A 19,589-nucleotide genomic window follows, 5' to 3' on the forward strand; every position below is an offset into this window, starting at 1 on the left:
TTTAACATTTCACGATTTATCTTTTAAGTTTGCAAAGGAAAGAAAAATTTGTCTTTAATATTCCATAGAACCAGTTCTTGACCAGGATGCAAAGTGAATTTCCAGATACATATGTCGATGTAATTAGTATTGAAGAATCATGACTGGAAAATCAGCAGGAGGAACTTGGTATCTTTTTTGTTTTTTTGTTGTTATTCTGTTGATTGGCTTAACATTAGCACTAACTCTGTGCCTTATACGAATACTCAAATGGTAGATATGATCAACTGTTTTTCACAAGTGGTGACACTGATGCTCAGAAAGATCAAATCACTTGCTCAGGGTTACAGTTAGTAATTACCCTAATTTTACATCCAGGACTGATAATTACTATGCTGCCTAAATTAAGGAAATAGGTAGAGATGGTTTGGGTTGTGATATCAGGGCCTTCTTTATGATACATGTTGGCCAAATTCACACTGACTTTGCCTTATCTGAATCCACACATCTCTGTTTCCTGATCTGCCTACCAGGAGTCATGAACTTAGTGAATATCGCTCTGTTCTTAGCTCTGGCTGAGCTTCTATTCACTTGTTTAAAATCATATTTATTGCCTGCCTGCTATTTGCCAGGCACAGTTCTTAACACTGATGCTACACCTGAGAACAAAGAAGAAATTATGGTGCAGTAATGGAAGCATACAATTTTCAGTTTTTAAAAAATTAAATAATCAGATTGTTTTCAATTTGAGCTATTTTCATCATATTGCAGGCTTATTTTTCTTTCTGTTGCTAGGCTGATTTGCTGCTGGGATTCTTGGTACCTCTGTTCCCAGATTAAAATAGGAAAAAAAAAAAAACAAAAAACAAAGAAGTGAGAATGCAGTTTAATTTTTAAAGCAAACATTTCTGGAGTTTTGTTAGGTATTTTACATAATAAAGAAATTTTTTTTCATTCTCTTTCTCTTTAACATCATCCATTTGAATTTAAGAACCTTTTTAGGATCACTGTTAGAGTTTCACAATGGGATGAAACCATAATTCTTGCTTCATTCATTCATATGATGAAAATGTATTGAGCACCTACAATGTGCCAGGAACTGGAGATAAAAAGATTAAATGACCCCTTTCATACCCATATAATCTAAAAGATCAGGAAAACATGGTTCCTTCCCTGGCTGAGCTTTTGATCTGAAGGAGGTGTCTGTCCCTATTACTTCATGAATTCCCATTGGGTGATTACATTACATTTTCTCAATCCTTAACAGTCCATTCTATATAAGAAGTGAGCAAAAATCATGTGGACGTTTCCCCTAAGTCAACAAGTTTTCATTTTAAACATGTTATTTTAAGCTTTCACAGAATAGAACTCTATTTGCTGGATATTCTACTTTCTTTTGTTTTATTTTGTTATCCTAGTATGTAATAGCGCAGAGCACAATGGTGTGAATTTGTGTAAAGCAACAATTAACTCATATCCCTCAATAAAGAAATAAACACAATAGCAAGAAGAACATGTTAGACTTGGGATCATAATACGTACAGTTCAACTCCACAGTTAGGGGAATGGCTTCTGTTATTCTCATTCCAAGGTCTTTGTCTGTGTGTCACATCCATCAATAAGAGCTGTGCATTTAAAGCATTAGTCGGTAAGTTAGCCTGTTGAATACCAAGTTTCCAGCTAGAGAAAGAAAGGGTGTAGGGTTAAGAAATAGATTTGAACCTGGAGATGGAAATGCAAGAGGGTTAATGGAAAATCTGACAGATATTTAACTGTAATGTGCATTAATGTAGGTGACTCAAACAATCCCCTTTGCACTCATTCTAATTAGTTTTGCCTTTTCTAATCAGATGTCAGTTGTTATCAGTTTGGTAGAAGGGGGTGGCGGTTCTTTTTGTGAAATCCAAACGAGGCAAAAACCCATTTAGCCAGTGCACTCATCAGTAAATTTGCACATTAATGGTTAATTAAAGTCAGGCACAAAGACTTGAGATTCAGAAGGTGTTTACTATAAGGAGTTCTGGGTTTCAAACAGAAGACTGTACAAATGTTTAGACTACTGGGATCAGAGAGATGTAATGTCAGTGAATCATCTTAACTCTTTTACATTGTGTTTCCAGCAGAAGAAACCAAACTTAAACACATACACACATACGCACAGACTAGGCAGCTCTCTGGATACTAATTAGAGAACTCTAGCTCAATGTTTGCATTTGATGCAATGAATGTGAACAATAAAGTGGTGCCTAATTCTCCAAGCAGTAAATTAAGTCAAACATAATAGAGGGAAGCCAATGACTACTTCCCTGTGCATCCTGCAAAATCAAGTTTTCAAAGTCCCCGAGGTTGAAAGAATGGGGATGGTTGATCTGTTTCCCCTTCATTCTACCGTGAGTTCCCTCCACCCTTAACCACTAGCATTTTCCACTGTTTCCTTTCCACAGGGTCTTAAGTTCAGCTCTGCCTTTATGAAACATGAATTTCATAAACAGGGAGCTTATCGGGTCCTACTTGGTAGTCCACAGGTCTGTGTGGGTGAGCACAGGAGTGTGGTCTTTGGTCTTTGGCTCACATTTCTACTGTGTCTCTGAGTCTTTGCGCAGTTCTTTCTCACCTTAGCTTGTACTCTCTCTTCTTTGTCCCTTTCCCTATAGACCAATTTTGAACTAGCCTGTTTTCCCTGACCTTCTTGAGACTGTTTCATGGCAGTCCTTGAAAGGGCAGGAGTGAGTACACGTAACCATTGGAGTTATTATTGGCAGCAGTGATGAAGGGACATTTCCTGGGAGAGGATCCATGCTGGGAAGGGGCATGAGAACTAATAAGCTGGCCAGCCCATCTCCACATCCCTCAGTCTGTGGCATAGATGAATGAGTCCTAAATGGACATGCCCTTGAGCAAAACATATCCAGAACAGCTTCTGACCATTGTCCTAACTTGCTTCTCATGCTTGCTACCTGGCCTGCCTCCTCCCAGTCTTGCCAATGTGGAACCAGAGTGAGGATTCTAAAATAGGAATTTGATCATGTCATCACCTGCATAAAACTTTTAAATAGACTTCATTTTCTCAGGAGAAAGTCCAGCTCCGTATGGAGCTTATAAAGCCCTGTATTATCTGAATTCTGCCAAGCTCTCCAAAGTCACTGGTTTTCATTCCCAGCCTTTCTCTTCCCTTGACTCCTACCCATCCTTTCTCCAAACTCATATATACTCTGCACTTGGCAACCTTCATAATAAATGTCCTTCAGTTCCTGAGAAGTGTCATGCTTTCTCTCACCCCCAGGTCTTCAAATATGCTGTTTCTTCTGACTGGAACACTCTTCTGCTCTACTAGGCTTGGCTAACCTAATCCTAAACTTTCTTCAGTCTCAGCTAAGACATCATTTTCCCCAGAAACATTCCCTGGCCTCCCAGTCTGGATTAGCCCCCATCTTATTTGCTCTGGTAGATCCCTCTGCTTCCTCTCTTTGAGCATGTATTACCCCTCATATATCTTTGTTCTCGTGAATCTTCCCCAACTAGACTGTAAGCTCGTTGAATATAGGGGTTGCATCTGTCTTATTCACCCTGTATTCCAACCTGTAACACACCTACTATGTTGCAGGAAGCCAAAACATAGTTGTTGAACAAGTGGACAAATAAATTATACCATTGCCTTATGATCCTTTCTTCTGTTCTGGGGATTTAAGAGCCCCTCTCCCCACAGGAGTTGGGAACAGGAGCTAGCACTTCCACCTTCCTGTATACCAAGTCTGCCCTCTAAACACCATTTGCCCATGGACCTAGTCTTAGTTTGAGTCCTAGTCCTTCCAGGTCTAACTGTCAGAGCTGGAAAGCAGGGAATTCCCTCTCAGCTAACCCATGGGTCAAATCTATGGGATGGAATTCTGAAGAGGCGCTATTGATGGGGGTTGGAGTGGCCTATATTCTGAAGAATCATATGGGTGAAAGTAAAGTAAGAGAGTTTCATTGAGATACTCCGAGTGACTTTTTTTCTCTCATCCTGAAGGCAATGGAAAGTCATGAAAAAAACTGCATAGATTGTTTTTAAGCAGAAATATAACTTGTGCCTGGCAAAAGATAATTGATTAATTCCAATGTGTTGAATGTCAGTGAATCAAAGTGCCCTTTATAAAAGGCACTCGAGTAGCAGGATAGAGAACACACTGGAGGGAGCAGCTCCTGCTGACCTCAGAATGTCAAGAATTTACCCGTTCTCTGTCCCATTCTCTCCCTTGGGCCCCGAGTGCCACTTCTCAGAGGCCAACATTGAACTTCAGCTCTTGCCCCAGAAGATGTATTCCATCAGTCATTGCGTTTTACATCTTTACTCTCTCCTTTCTATCTTCAAACATGCTCAAAACCCAGCATTCTTCAAAAATGACTTTCCATTAACTCTTGTACCCCTTTGAGCCCCACTATGAACCAGGCTCAGAACCTTTGCAGTCAGCACACTTTCTATCTCCCTTCCCAGGTGCTACTGCTGACGCCACGGCATGACCATCCACATCTCTGCCTCCATTGCCGCTACCTTTGTGCTTTGACACTGTAATTCTCCTTTTTACCTCCTCCTTTCCAGCTACCTTGTCCCTCCAGATGGTAATTGGACAGTGTGTGTAAGCAATTCTGCCTTTTCCATACTCCTTAGGGATGAGGCCAGTAACTGGGGTTCCAGTTGTCTCTGTTGCTTTTGCCAGGCCTTCTTCCTGGAATTGCAGCTTTACTGCAGATCCAATCATTTCGTGGGGCTTGACTTCACAGCATCAGCTCTCCTCACTATGAATGCCTTTTGTCCTTCCACTGCCTGATCCCTACTGGCTATGACATCCCGCCCACCTCCTTGGGCACTTCTGCTGGTATCTTGGAACCCCAGCCCTTCACCCCCTCCATCCCCTTCCCTGAGTGTCCATGTTGCTGTAATTACCCCTTTTCATGAAACAAAGTTAGTTTCTTCTCCCTCTAGTACCCACAGCACAGTGCAAACCTTTCAGTATAGTTCTGATCATGCTGTATTATAATTTTGTTTAGGTCTGTGGTCCACTGAACTATGACCTCCTGGAGGGTTGGGACCATGAAATTTCTTTTTCCCCTCTCTGAACTCACAAAGCATTTGGCATCTGTCATTACTTTCATTGCTTTCTACCTTGAGTTGTAGTTAAGTCCATACTATAACTCCTCCACTAGACTTCAAGCTCCTTGAAACCATGTCTATATGTAATTGATCTTTGTATCACCAAGGGCAAACACAGTACCTGAGAGAAACTGTCAATATACAGGCAAAGAAAAAAGGGAAAAAAGGCAGGGCAAAGGAAAGAAGGGAAAGAAGTTTTGCAGTGGGAGTGTGTGTATATGTTATAGACTGTAGCCTGTCTATTGATTTTATAATCTTAAAATCAAAGGAAATGAAATGGGTTTGAATAATTTTTATATTAATTTAAATCTAAAATATACATTACTGAGAAATTATATATTACTCCAAAAATGTTGTCAGTATCTTCAAGTCTATGTGACTCTGGCCAAGTTATTTCAATTCCCTGAAACTAAGCTGTGTCATCTGTAAAATTAGAATGGCAATACCTATTTTGCAGGATCGTTGCAAATTTTCCGTGGTGCATGAAATAACCCATGAAGTATACAACAAACACAGGGCCTGCGTCTTGCAGGGAACTGACAAACATTAACTTGCCTCTTGTGGCAAATAAGCACCCTCCAATAAAATAATACAAATTAAATGTTAGCAGATACTTGCAATGTGTGATTTCCAAAAGTGAGTCCTCATTTAAATCTGAGTTTCCAAGCAGCTAAAGTCAAAAGGAGTGATGTGGGAATACAGTTTTGTTTTGTTTTAAAAAATATATGAAAGCCATACACATTCATTAAATGGAGGCAAATTTTTTCCCGGAAATAAATTCAAAGGTACATTTATCATTGGGGGAGTTAGGTAACATGATGGAATCTTCTACTGGAAATTTTGGAAAGACACCATGACACTGTTGACTTTGATATTTCTGTTTTTAAGCTGCATTGTAAAATCTTATCTGAATATTATTTGATGTTGATCTTTTTAGGCTGCATTATAAAATCTTATATGAATTTTATGAATATTTATATTCATAATATATGAATATTAAACTTTAATTCAGTAAAGACTGTCCTCTAGGAAGCTGAGATAATGTGGTTACAGGTATAATGTTTTCTGAAGATGTATGTCAATGATTTTCACACTTTCTTTTAGCAAGAACACTTCTTTCATCCCTTATTCTCCTCCCCACTCCATCACCTGCTGCCTTTTCAGGATTTTCCTAAGGCACCTCCCAGAACTGTAAGTTCCTTCAGGTCAGTTTGCAAACCAGTGTTCTAGCTTAACCCATGAATAGGAGATACAAACCTTACAGGAATGCATAATTAAAATGCCCATTACATTGCCTCACTCAAATATCAGTTGTTTCAAATGAGTCTCTGGCACACCCATGCATTGTATAAAATGGATTAGACCTGAGGAGTGTCTACCTCAGAATCAGGTTACAGGCAGAGCTTTCTGAAACCTTTTAATATGTGATAATCTTACTCCTGCAGACAGAAGAAAACTAGGAACTCCAGGTATGACACCTGAGCTTCCCAGACTAAACTCGTTCAAAATCACCATGGAAAAATAATTTAGCAATTGGTATAGCTATTTATCATTCAGCAAATACTTAATCACATATATGTGGCAAACCATGCTCACTGCTATGAGAAATGTAATAAGTGGGGTATGTGTGTGGTAGGAAGGGCATGGGAACAGGAGACGTAATACAGCAAGTCTGGACCCAAACTTGTGGCTAAGGATTTTACCTTGAGTGATCACATCTTGCTCACTGCCTTAGTTACAGTTTTATTCTATTATTTTGAATTTTATGATTCCAAAATGCAATTACGAGCTTCATTTTTAAATTTGAGTCTTACCTTTATCAAAGTAACCTGTGAACATAGTTTAAAAAGACAAATAATGTTAAAATGCAAAAGCTGTTTCCTGGCCCCTTTTCCCTCGCTCTTTTTAGTCTCAAGAGGAAACCGCTTTCATCGTTTTTAGTTGCTTCTTCTGGTACTGATCATTATGTACCTAAATGCATCTGTACCTGGTACCTCTTGATTAATTCATTTTAGGCAGTATCCATTACATCTTATTATAGTAGATGAAGATTTAATTCTATTTTCAACCCTTTCTTTCTCTTCCCTTTTGCCGTGATGTAGCCAGATAAAAAATTTAGTTAAGTTCATATCAGTGCTTCCAGAATTTATGAAGTGATAAATAGTATTTACTGCCAGGAAAAGCAGTATACTGTAGTTTAATTCTTATCCAGGGGTTATGTACCTAACTTTTCTTTAGTTTGTGAAGTTTCCCTAAATCTCCGGCTGTCTTGTCATACCATCTAACAGCTTCATGAAACATTTCTCAATACATTTTCCACATTGATACAAACCTGTCTCCATAGGAGCCCTCCATCCCCAGCCACAGCCTGAATGGGTGTTCTCTGGGCCTGCTGATACAGCTGTCCTCCTACGACTCCTGCTACCATACGTAGAATCCCTTCACTCCTTTCCTTTATCAGGTTCCCTGTTTCTGGATCCGTTTTGTCTCTCTGTTTGTTTACTCTCTCATTTTATTGCACTTCATCTGCTGGTAGCTTCCTGACCAAGGGTATGTGAAGGGGAAAGTGTTAGAAGCTTCCTAGTGGTGTCTTCTGTGCCACAGAGTATGCAAAGAAGGGATGAGGAAGTAAGCCTCATTTATTGAGCACCTACTATATGCGAAGTGCTCTCTCCATGACATTTCTAGGAAATAGGAAGAATTTTCTCCTCTTTACAGATGAAGAGGTCGAGAGTAGAATGGTTTAGTAATTTGCTTAAGGTCCAACAGCTAGCAGGTGGCAGAACTGGAATTCAGATCCTTGTTTATCTGATTCTAGCCACTTTCCACACACTGCATCTCTCAGCCAGAAAGCTTAAATATACAATCCTTGCCCTCAGGAAATTTGCTCAAGCATATGTTTAATCCAATGTTGGATAACTGTTATTTTTCTGGCCCAATTTTTCCCTTTTCACATGTGTGTATAATATACATGTCTATGTATATAATTTAAGTCTGGTTAAAGACTTAAATTATTTTCACAGTCCCAAGCACATCAAGGTTTACTATTAGATTTTCCCATGAAATTCTAAAGTAGTTATTTCTAAAGGAGATTTCAGTTCTTTATCCCCCCAGTTTATTAGGCATTAGGCAATTACAGTCTGAGCTGGTTACAGCTGAAAATATGTCAGTAGTTTTGCCTTTCTCCCTGGTGGATTTTGGTTTCTATGCCAGTCAGTTCATTAGCTGACATATATCACATTTAGCTCCTGCCTAAACGATATTCAGAATTACAGGTGGAAAAGTCCCTACGTAGAAGGAATGATATACACTTCTGGGTATATATTGTACCAGCAGACTGCTCAGAGCTCCACATCTTGACTGTGAATTGATATCCTTGTTGGAAAAAAAGGAGAATAGTCAGCACCAGGAGTGAAAACATAGGTAAGGATTTAAAATGAATGAAAAAGGTAGAATCATTGCTTTTTAGTGGATAATTTACTGATAGGTCTCATGTGCAAGCAACAATACTATTGATGCATTCCATTTATGCTGGCACAGCTGAAGCCCTCTGATTGCTTTTCTCACCTAGACATGGCTCTCATTAATCAAGGGAAGTTGCATGGACTAGAACAAGAAGACAGTTTTGTCCACACACTTCTAGCACTGTCCTCTAGCAACGTTTCATTTCTGTTCCAGTATCATCGTTCTCAGACGCAGAAGCCCTATCATTTAGTTAGAAATTAGCAGTAGATACGTGCTCTCTGAACAGCCTCTGATTTTGAGTGTTGAGTTCCAGAAATTCATTTTTAATTCAGTTGTTTGGCATTTTCAGTACAGTTTTCCCCTGTGGAAACAACGTAAAGAAAGTACATTAAGTCCTCCTGCTCTGCTATACAAAGTCTGTTTGACTTACCTGACATTGAACTATGATTGAACTATCCATAATAACACAGCATATGAACTATCTATGATTGAACTATCCATGATAATACAGCATACTATCCATGATTTCTAGAATATGACATTCTTTTAAAAAGAGATTTGTTCAGTGTACACTGATTGAGCCAGGCACGGTGGTGGAATCAGAAATACAATCTATTTAGTGAAATGGAGAATTGCAGAATGAGAGAAATGTGAGTCCCAGATGTGCACAGAGCACTTTGCTATGGAAACCACAGGGAAGGGGCATCCACCTCAGCCTGCCTCCAGGTTTGAAATGAGGAAACTATGAGCATCTTCAGCTGCACTCTCATAGAAAAGAGGAATAATCCTTCAGACCAGGGGAAGAAGGAAAAGGAGATTTGCCAGAACAACACCACAGAAGGAGCACAGAGCTCTTCATTTCCAGTGATTCTTTATAGCATGGACATTTGCAGCGTAGATACTGCCTGAATGCCCATCTTCACCAGTGTTGGGGACTGAATTTTGTTTATTTCATTTATCAAGGTGTAATAGTTGAGTCATCAGTTGCATTTCTGTAGGCTATAAAAAGAGCACCAGTCAAGACAGGGCCCACTACCGCTGCAGCCGCACCCAGAATCCTCACCAGGCTGTACTGTGGACTCCACGCCAGCCCTGGGAGGCAGGACTCAGTGGATGAGGCTATGTTTTGCATATCTGAGTACAGTCCACAAAATGATCTGCTTTTGAAGAAGCAGTGGTATTCTTACATCCCAGATTATTCCTAAAATAAAGTTTCAACCCACATATATGATGAAATTGAAACTGCCTACATTGTCAAAGCCAGAGAGTCAAAAAGATGGAGTAGGCTGGGCGTGGTGGCTCATGCCTGTAATCCCAGCACTTTGGGAGGCCAAGATGGGTGAACCACTTGAGATCAGGAGTTTAAAAATGGCCTGGCCAACATGGTGAAACCCTGCTCTACTAAAAATACAAAAATTAGCTGGGCATGGTGGCATGTGCCTATAGTTCCAGCGACTTGGGAGGCTGGGGCAGGAAAATCGCTTGAACCTAGGAGGAGGCAGAGGTTGCAATGAGCTGAGATCACGCCACTGCCCTCCAGCCTCGGCGACAGAGCGGGACTGTCTTAAAAAAAAAAAAAAAAAAAAAGATGGGGTAAAAAGTCGGAAAGAGAGATCCCAAAGGAGAAATAAAAGACAATTCGTGCCAAAAAATGCATTTCTGATCATCTCTTGTGCTGTATAAACATACTTTATAAGGCAATTTTAACTCTGATAACTTGCCCATTTCTGTTTGCAGAAGGAAGTCAGTCATTCTCACAAATATCTCCATTTGTTTTCCTCCTTGTATTTCATTCAGTTTTGCGGGGGGAAGGTGGGAGGGCCCAATTTTGCTATTGTAAAATTGTTTCTCATTTTTCTGAACACTTGAAATGGGGTCAGATCTAAATGGATATGAATTCGACATGGATCCAAAGGCCCAAAGGTCAGGTCCCACTTGGACAGTTTTGATATGTAAAGTGCTGCTAACATTCATTTATGGAGAGCAGCAAGAAGATTGAGCTGTGGCCTGGTGAAGACTCACATAGATCTAATTTTCCTCAAATTCAGAGCAAGACGTTCCCAACTGCCTGTGAGTCCACAACATGAGTTGGGAGTGTTGGAGACCCTCTTCTGTACACCTTCAGTGTACATATTCTGTAGCGAAGCCAGAGGCAAATATGTGAGAACCTTGCCGGGCTGTTCCTTAAGAGTGTGAAGGCAGCCCTGACTTCCATGGGAACGGGATTCCCTGCCAAATTGAGATGCCGAGGCTTCCCCCAGGGACCACAGCCCATCCGAGTAGAGGAAGTTGCTGTGAAAAGTTAAGCAGGCAGCTCTGAAGGGGTGTGTGTGTGTGTATGCGTGTGTGTGTGTGTGTGTGTGAATGTGTGAAAAGAGAGCAGCCCTGCCCCGTTGCTTGCATTATAGTACACATGGAATCAATTTTAAATTTCACAGAAAGAAAACAGTAAACAGAATAAGAGGGGAGCTGGTGTTTCTCTCTCTACAAGGCTGGTGTTTCTGCTCATGCATACTCTACAAGATGCACACCATTCATACATGCAGGTTTTACACATATTTCTTTCACCCCTGAGCATCTCTGAGACACAGCTTGATGATATTTCAAATGACTGTGAGGATCACACCTCACAGCAAGAGTCAGAATAACTTTCTGTTGTCATATTTTAAATTAAGAACTTCTATCTGGGCATTGCAGGAGAGAGGAGACTGTATTCACGAATTGATTCTGAAAGTAGAGATGTGGGAGATACATGATCCACAGAGCAGGGCCACCCAGGGTTTACTTCAGTATTCACGTTTGGAGAAGCATGAGAATGTCACTTAGCAAGGCCAACTGGCTCAGATGCATTAGCATACAATCAATATGCAAGGTGCTATCTGAACGCTAATTAGTAAGAGTCACATTGACCATGGTAGCAGATGACACATTAAACAGTATGATACCAGCCACAAACCTCACCAGCTTTTCCAGTAACCTGAAAAGACAAAGAAAAAGAGAACTTGGGGAAACTCCTGTTCATCAGTCAGGTTTCCCCTTAAACATCACTTCCTTTAGGAAGCCAGTCAGACAGATCCACCCCCACCCGACTTCCCCTAGCTCAACTCTTCTCACCTTTTACATTATACCTTCCAGAATTATCTGTCTTCATCACTGGTCTTCCTTCCTTTAGTCCCCAGCACCCAGCACACTCCCTAGCAGTCTGTAGGCGCTTAAATATGTGCTCATTGGTTGATGGAATATTATGAGCTTGTGTTAGCTCTTGGAGGATATGAAAATAGAGAAGATAGAATCCCTGCCCTGCCTGAGAGGGAGACAGACAGATAATAATAGACACCATACAATTTGTCAAACTTCACAAAAGGAAGAACAAAAGGAAGGTTGCACTTCCTAGCACCTTAGTGATAAAACAGACCTACATCAGCTTCCTGTCTGATTCATTAATTTTACTGATAAAAAATAATGAACAGAATCCTATTTCCTTACATTTCAAATTTGCTACCAGGATAGCACAATATCAATAATAATAGGCCATGTATTTCACTTGTGGGAATATTAAATCAGGTGGAAAACATGAAATATTATCAATATCATCTCTAGGAAACCTGTGTATTAGCTTTGTAATGTCTAACGCTGAATTTCTCAACTTCAGAACTGAAAGCAAATATATAATTGGATTTGCATTAAAGCTTGAAAGAGTGAAATTAAGAGTCACACTCAAGTTCCCGGTTATGTTTCTTTGTTGCCTATTCCTTTTGCCACTCTGTCACTTAATTCATCTTTTTTCCAGAGGAAAAAGCGAAAGCAAAATATGCAACACCCTCTCCCTGGCCTCCAGTACTCCTGTAGCATTATTTATTGACCACTCTTGGTGTGCTTGGCTTAACAGACCAACGAAAGGAAGTGAAGGCTCTTCCCTGAGGGTTTGCTGATTCGATTAGAGAGAGCCATTTAGAAAGATAACTCGAAATCTCAGACACGGGAATCTAACTTTTATTCTGGTGTCAAAAATGATTTGAAACCTTTTTTGTATGATGACGTTTGTCAGTACTCCTTTTCATTCCTCTCACAGCACCAGGTGGGCGTCTCCATGCCTAATGCAGACAATATAGAACCCAAAAACAGTTGCAAAGGTGAATGACTTCAGGTGACCTTGTGCTGCCATTGTCATCTGCACAAAATGTGGACTGCCCATGAATCTTTCCTCCGTATTAACCTCTCTAAGATTAGAATCTATTGAAGATGTGAATCTTTCGATAGCATTTCCTTGGGGTTTTGGGAGATAACTTACATTTTGCAGATATCTGCTGACACTCTCATGTCACCAAAAAGACTGCAAATAAGAGTTTTATAAACAGAAAACAGCATAACAATAGTTTCTAGGTAACTCTTTGAACTTGTTAGGTATAGCAAATACTGTCCTTTGCACACCTGCTGTGTTTTGAGAATCCGGGCTTATCAAAGGCCACATGGCTTCAGTGGAACTGACTAGCTGGGTGACAGCATGCAAGCAGTTAGCCCTCCTGCCTCAGTTTCCCCACAATGAAATTGACAATTAGTTGAGTGGTCCTCAGACTTTTAGATGTACATCTTATAATACAGAAGCTGACGTGGATTTGCTATATTTCATTTTTCTGTGTAAAGTACATTAAAAATCAAAACTACCGCCTACTATTATCATCTTTCATGAAAAAAATATATTTTAGCCTTAAAACATTGAGAAGAATACAGCCTCAGAGAATTGATGGTCCTGAAAAGTGAATAAATGCAACTCTTCGGTAAACTCCCTGCATGAATCTTATTTTTTTTCAGTCCCATTAGCAAACGAAAACTTCTTGAGAAATGAACACACGTCCACAGAACACCATTAGACTGCACGATCTACACAGATCCTTCTACCTGCACCTTGTAAGCACAGTACTGGAACTTACCAAATAAGTCAATAAATAGCCAACCGGAGCCATATCACCTACTTTGTTACAGTGTTGGTGTTAATATTTACAGCACTCAGCTAACTGGCATGTGGAAGGCACTGCCAACCACATCATACTCTTTCCGCCCAAGATAGTGAATCGTCTTCACTCCATTAAATTGTCATTGTCTTCGGCTGCCATGACTCCTCTAATTAGAAGTGAATCTAGCAACAAGGAAATCTAACTTTTTTAAATAGAGGAGATATCAAAGGGACAGGAGACTATAAATGCCAAACAAAAGCTTTTATGCAAGGCTAAAGTGGTGATTTTGCACAAAACACACAAGCAAAAGATTTACAGCACAACGAATGTACTACACTTCAGTTAAATTATTCAATATTGTTCCAGTATTAATGCTACATCCCAAGTTTCATTGTGTAAATTAAATACACAGTCTGTTCCTTAAGATTATACTTGGTTTCTATAATAGTTTTTTTAAGTCCTCACAGATTGGAAATATAAATATGGAAATTTATGATTATCAATAGTTTGAGCCAAATCCTAAGAGAAGGGGTTTGGACTGAGGTCTAAAAGTACTTAACTGAAATGGAGCCACCAAGAGACAAGTTTAGTCTTGGAGGCACATGTGAGAGGATGACAAATGGAGTTTATCACATCGGGAGACTTGTGGATTTGCCTTCTTGTTTCCTTTGGCAGAGCAGGGTGAGAGGCCGGCTTTGGCGTCATTGCTCTAAACACACGGTCATTTTGGCGTGAGGTTGGATCTCTGATCCCATCAAGGGTTCACTTTGTAGTTGATCTGTTTTTAAAATGAGGTAGGTCTTCTAGTAAATGGCCCTCTCCTTGACAGCGAGCTCTTTCAAGTTGAGGGGACTCAGTCTTCTTCCTTTTCTTCCTTACCTGCATGCCGCCTTGTCTGTTAAGATGAAAAAGCTTACTTTATGTAGACTGTGTAAATACTCAAATTTAGGTTCAGAATATCAGAGGTGGTGTGAATCTTAGAGATGTTTCTTAGTAAAATAATTACTCCCTTTTTACATATGTAACAAATTTAATAGCTTCTCTCTAAGTTTATTCACTACTGATTAGAACTGTGATCTCCTGATTTCAAGATGAATGCTGGATCCATTTGCATCCCCCAGTGAATCTCTGGAATTTGAGTATTAGCGAGTATACAGGTAATACTATGTAAGAAACATGCAGTGCTCCATTAACCTATATGCAGTCAGGACATACCCTGAAGCAAAGTTTTAACTATGCAGAAATGTGACCTTAACCTTATAAAAAGAGTGTTTTTTGGCAAGTGGGCTCTGTAAGGACACTGCACATTGGAAATAATGTCAGCCAGAGAAGAAGTAGAGAAATTCTGTAGCTACTTGAAATTTTCAGTTTTTTAAAGAATAATTATTTGAAGGCTGAACTAATTAAGTGCATGTCTATGTCCTGCAAAATCTTAACGCCCCACCTAACTTCAGAAAAGTTTTTTAATGCAATACACATTTTGACGTCTTAGGGTATAGTTGGCTCAACAATCAAAATAACTGAAGATGGACTCCTCTCTAACAGTCCACTGGTGCAATTAGAGAAGTCTGCCTTAAGGGATGATTTTCTATGAAGACAGCCAATCTTCAAAATGGCCAGTGGCGATATGTCATGGTGACCTCTTTTAATGTATCTCTCTATATTGGGCATATGCAGGATGGACTGGGGAGGAGAAAGAAAACAAGGCCTTTGGAATAATAAAGATGGAGATGAGATTTGGTGACTGGGGAATTTAAAAGATGGAATAAAATTCAGTGTACCTAATATCCATGAGTCTTTTCAGCCTACCAGTCCAAATGAGGTTATAGATCATTAAGACCAGGTTCTCACAGGTTACAACCTTTCTACTGCACCCTCTCATTTGAGAATTTTAATCCCGTGCAAAGTTATTCCTAGTCCTCAACTATACCCCAGGTATTTGGGAGTCCAAAATAAAGAGTTTGACAAGCTTTTCTAAATAAGTAGGAGCCACTGCGTGATACGAGCGGCTGCCCCTCCAGGCTACACTGTGGGAAGACTGGCAAGCATGGCATTCAGGTTGGTATTGTGAGTTGAGTGCAGCCTGGAGCTACACATCTCCATGGGCTGTGGATTTCAAAGTAATTCCAAGTTTAGTGTGACATCTCTTTCCTTTTCCACTCAGCTCTTTCCTTCCGTAGGTCACATGCAGTCAGGATGGCTGGTTAAGGACACTTCCAGGTGCCCAGCATCATCCTGGCAAAACCACTGCCCTTTGACCCTGTGGTCTTACAGCCGAAGCACCTGTTTATACCAGACTCTACAGCTCTTCATGATTTTATGTCCTTGGGAAGCTTCAGTCCTTCCTGAAAACTTGGTTTCCTTCTGACTCTTGTCCCATTCTGCATATATGCCTAAATAACTGAAAATAAATTAGGAATACAGTTTAAGCCTCTACCTACCTTCTCCACTCAGAAGGCCCCTTAGCCTTCATCTAAATACCTAGAGGGAGGGCTCACCTATTTCCAGCTTCAAGTGTATTCAAGTCTCAGCTACACAAGAGATGCTGAAGTTACAAAAATTAACCAGTGAAGACAGAGGTACACAACAGAAAAAAGTCAAAGACTATTTGTAGACAGTACCCCTGAGGTTAAAATGAGATTTATCTGCTGTCTGCAGTGAACACATAGCTGTGTGTATCCTACAGTTGGGTTACGGGATCCTTGGGATGTGGATTTTGGGGCCTGAAACCTCTGGCCAGTGGCACTTTTGCCTGAGTTTAGTTCAGCCCACTGGGCTTGTTCCGTCCACTCTGCAGGCTGCACTCAACTCACAATACCAACCTGGATCCCATGCTTGCCAAGGACAAGTCGCATGGAGCAGCAAAGTGTGTGTGAACAAGCATGGGGTCTGGTAACTGTGCAGGCAGACACACCAGTGGGGCAAGCAGCTCCAGGTGCCCACACAGGTGCCGACTCTCTGCAAGGCTGCACCTGGACCAGAGGCACTGCAAGCAGCTTACCCAGCTACTGCCACAGAATGCAGTGGTGCCCAGAAGCTTGGAGATGCCAGGCACTATAGGACTCCAAAGAGGGATAGCCCTGGCTTGGGGAGCTCCCAGGTCTGGGATTCCTAAGGGCCTCTAGCTCTTCTCTCCCTCTCTTTACCTGCAATGTTGCAAACAAGGGACATGTTTCAGCCCTGTTTGTGTTATGGCTCTTTTAAATCCACCATTTGGCGGGTCCCAAGTCCTTGTCCTGCAACCAGAAAAAATGAGGTACGCAGACAAGTAGAGGGTAAGCAAGATGAAGAGAAGCTTTATTGAGCAATAGAACAGCTCACAGGAAATCTGCAGGGGTGTCCCAATGAGCGTGCAGCTCCTATCTGAGAGAAGACCCTGGAGTGGGAAGCACTCCTAGCAGAGAGGAGACTCTGGAGTGGGAAGATCCTCTCTGCAGGCAGGTCATCCTTTCTGTCTCTGCACGTCTCTGGAGCTCTCAGGAGAGCCCTGGAGTAGGTAGCTCTTCTCTGCAGCTGATCCCTGCTCAGGTCTGGCTGAGCCCAGAGCTTTTATGGGCCTCAGAGGGGAGGATGTACATGCCAGCTGGTCCATGGGCAGCCATGGATGGGCCCGGAAAAGGCACCACAAGTTCCCCCTCTGGTCAGCAGCCCTGGCCCCTGGCCTTTATGCCCTCCGTGGCCTGAAGGTGGGGCCTCACCAGGGACCTACCTCCTTCTGCCCAGGAATCTGCCTGCTTCCTGTTGCTATTCATGGCACCTGGACTAGGCCCCAGCTTTTCTCTGAGATCAGGCACTGACAGCAGGAAGAAGCCAGACAGCAGGAGCAGGTACTTCTGAGCAGCCTTCCTGGCCCCCAAGAGTGCAGGGATGCCTGAGTGTGCAGCACAGTTTGGGTGGCTGCAGCTAGCCTAAAGTGGGTAGGGGGCAGGCCTGCTCCATGGAGTGGGAAGGCCCAGGTCTTCAGCTGCAGTTTGGGCAGGGCTCCTACCTGCTCCATGGAGTGGGAGGCCCAGGTCTGCAACTGCAGTTTGGGTGACTGCAGTGGCACCCCAGGAGCACCTCCATCTCAAAAGATATGGGGCTCCCACTTGTCCCCAGCTCCACAGGCTCCATCGAGCATGCAGCCCCAGCTGTGCCTCCGTGCTGCAGCTGGCATGATGGCAGTGGCAGGCTGTCTGGAGCGGCTGCTGCCATCAGTTGCAAAGTGAATGTGAAAATATGAATTAATCAAGAACCACTGGTCTAAACAATATGATTTTTCTCTAACTTATAGTGTAATTCGATCTTCTAAAGTTACAATATTATTTATCTGAAATTTTGTTTATTATTTATTTAGTTAGTTTTGAGATAGGGTCTCATTCTCTTGCCCGAGCTGGAGTGCAGTGACATGATGGTGACTCACTGCAGCCTCAACCCCCTGGGCTCAAGTAATCCTCCCACCTAGCCTCTCCAGTGGCTGAGACTACAAGCATGTGCACACCCAGCTAATTTTTGTTTTTTGTTTTTTGTTTTTAAGTAGGGACAGGGTTTCACCATGGTAGCCAGGATGGTCTCGATCTCTTGACCTCATGATCTGCCCGCCTCAGCCTCAGAAAGTGCTGGGATTATAGGCGTGAGCCACCGTGCCTGGCCAATTTTTGTGTTCTTTTTTGTGGAGGTGGGTTTTCACTGTGTTGCCTAGACTGGTCTCAAACTTCTGGGCTGAAATTATCTGCCCATCTCAGCTTCCCAAAGTTCTGGGATTGCAGGCATGAGCCACTGCACCCAGGCAATTTTATCTAAATTAAAATATAGAAATGCTTCAAATAGTCACTGTAGGTGAAAACAAAGGAAGAATAAGGAGGAGAAAATAAAGAAGGATAAAGACAAAGAGAAAGAGAGAGAGAGAGAGAGAGAGAGAGAGAAAGGGAGGGGGAGAAAGGAAGAAAACAGGCCAGTGGCTCACACCTGTAATGCCAGCACTTTGGGAGGCCATGGTGGGAGAATTGCCTGAGGCCAGGAGTTACAGACCAGCCTGCATAACATAGTGAGACCCCATCTCTCCAAAAAAAAAAAATTAAAAACTAGCTGGGCTGGTGACACCTGCCTATAGTCTATAGTCCTAGCTACTCATGAAGCTGAGGCAGGAGGATCACATAAACCCAGGAGTTTGAGACTGCAGTAAGCTGTGGTCACACCACCATGCTCCAGCCTGGGTGAAAGAGGAAAACTGTGTCTGTTTAAAAAAAAGGAGGAAGGAAGGAAGGCAAAATCATCCCTTCTTTCTGATCGATAGTTCTCAAGTTAAAATACATACTTTTAAAAAATGCCCAGACCTACCCAAGACCAATTAAGTCAGAGTCTCTTCAGGCTGGGCCTGGGCATCACACTCTCTATCTCTGTGTGTGTATGTCTGTCTGTCTGTGTCTGTGTCTGTGTGTGTATATATTAAGCTCCCCCAGGAAATTCTACTGTGTATCAGAGCTGAGAACCACTGTTCTAGGGGAAGTACCAAAAGTGAAGTTCGTAGACTTGCTTTACCTCCGTATTTGAAAAGTCAGACTTTCTTATGTAATATCAAAGAGAATGAACCCACGTCAATTATTGTAGTAGAGAAAGTCGCCGGGGGAAAATTATTTTTTCCACTGGCTGAGTAAGGATTCTGGTGAAAACAGCTAATATAATTGAAAACAATACATTTCCTAAGTGAAGTGATATATGCATTATTATGACTCAGGATACTTAGATAATTAAGCAGTAACACTTTTGTTGACATTTAACTACATTAAGAAGAAAACTTGTTGAACCAGAAATGTCAGTGGATGAGGGATTTCTAAAAAACAAACTTGGGCAGGTATTTTCTTCATGAAACTCTCTCTTTCTTAGGAAAAATTTTTCGATTTAATTTGGCCCTATTTATAAACATGTTCAATTCTGTCACCACCCTCAGGCCAACAGAGCAGGAAAAAAATGTTAGAATTCTGTTCGGAGGCCAAGAAGACCTTTAAATCAGCAATTTGAAAACACAACTTTGCAAAATATCGTATTATAAGTTGTTCTTTGGGAATGTATAACTAATA

The 19,589-nt window shown here is 41.4% G+C and overlaps 1 protein-coding gene and 1 long non-coding RNA gene across 2 annotated transcripts in view; one reads left to right on the top strand and one right to left on the bottom strand.

Moving 5' to 3' along the window:
• The window catches only part of MAML2 (mastermind like transcriptional coactivator 2), a 370,219-nt gene that overhangs the window by 262,117 nt on the left and 88,513 nt on the right, over positions 1–19,589 (top strand). The window lies entirely within an intron of this gene.
• Positions 327–8,143, bottom strand: LOC116563307. Its single transcript, XR_004274329.1, has 3 exons — positions 8,132–8,143; positions 5,107–5,122; positions 327–458 (listed from the first exon to the last, which is right to left on the bottom strand). It is a non-coding gene; the product is annotated as an uncharacterized LOC116563307 (long non-coding RNA).

The sequence above is a fragment of the Sapajus apella genome, unplaced genomic scaffold (assembly GCF_009761245.1).
Source record: "Sapajus apella isolate SASKATOON/1434 unplaced genomic scaffold, GSC_monkey_1.0 scaffold34, whole genome shotgun sequence".
Classification (NCBI taxonomy): Eukaryota; Metazoa; Chordata; class Mammalia; order Primates; family Cebidae; genus Sapajus; species Sapajus apella.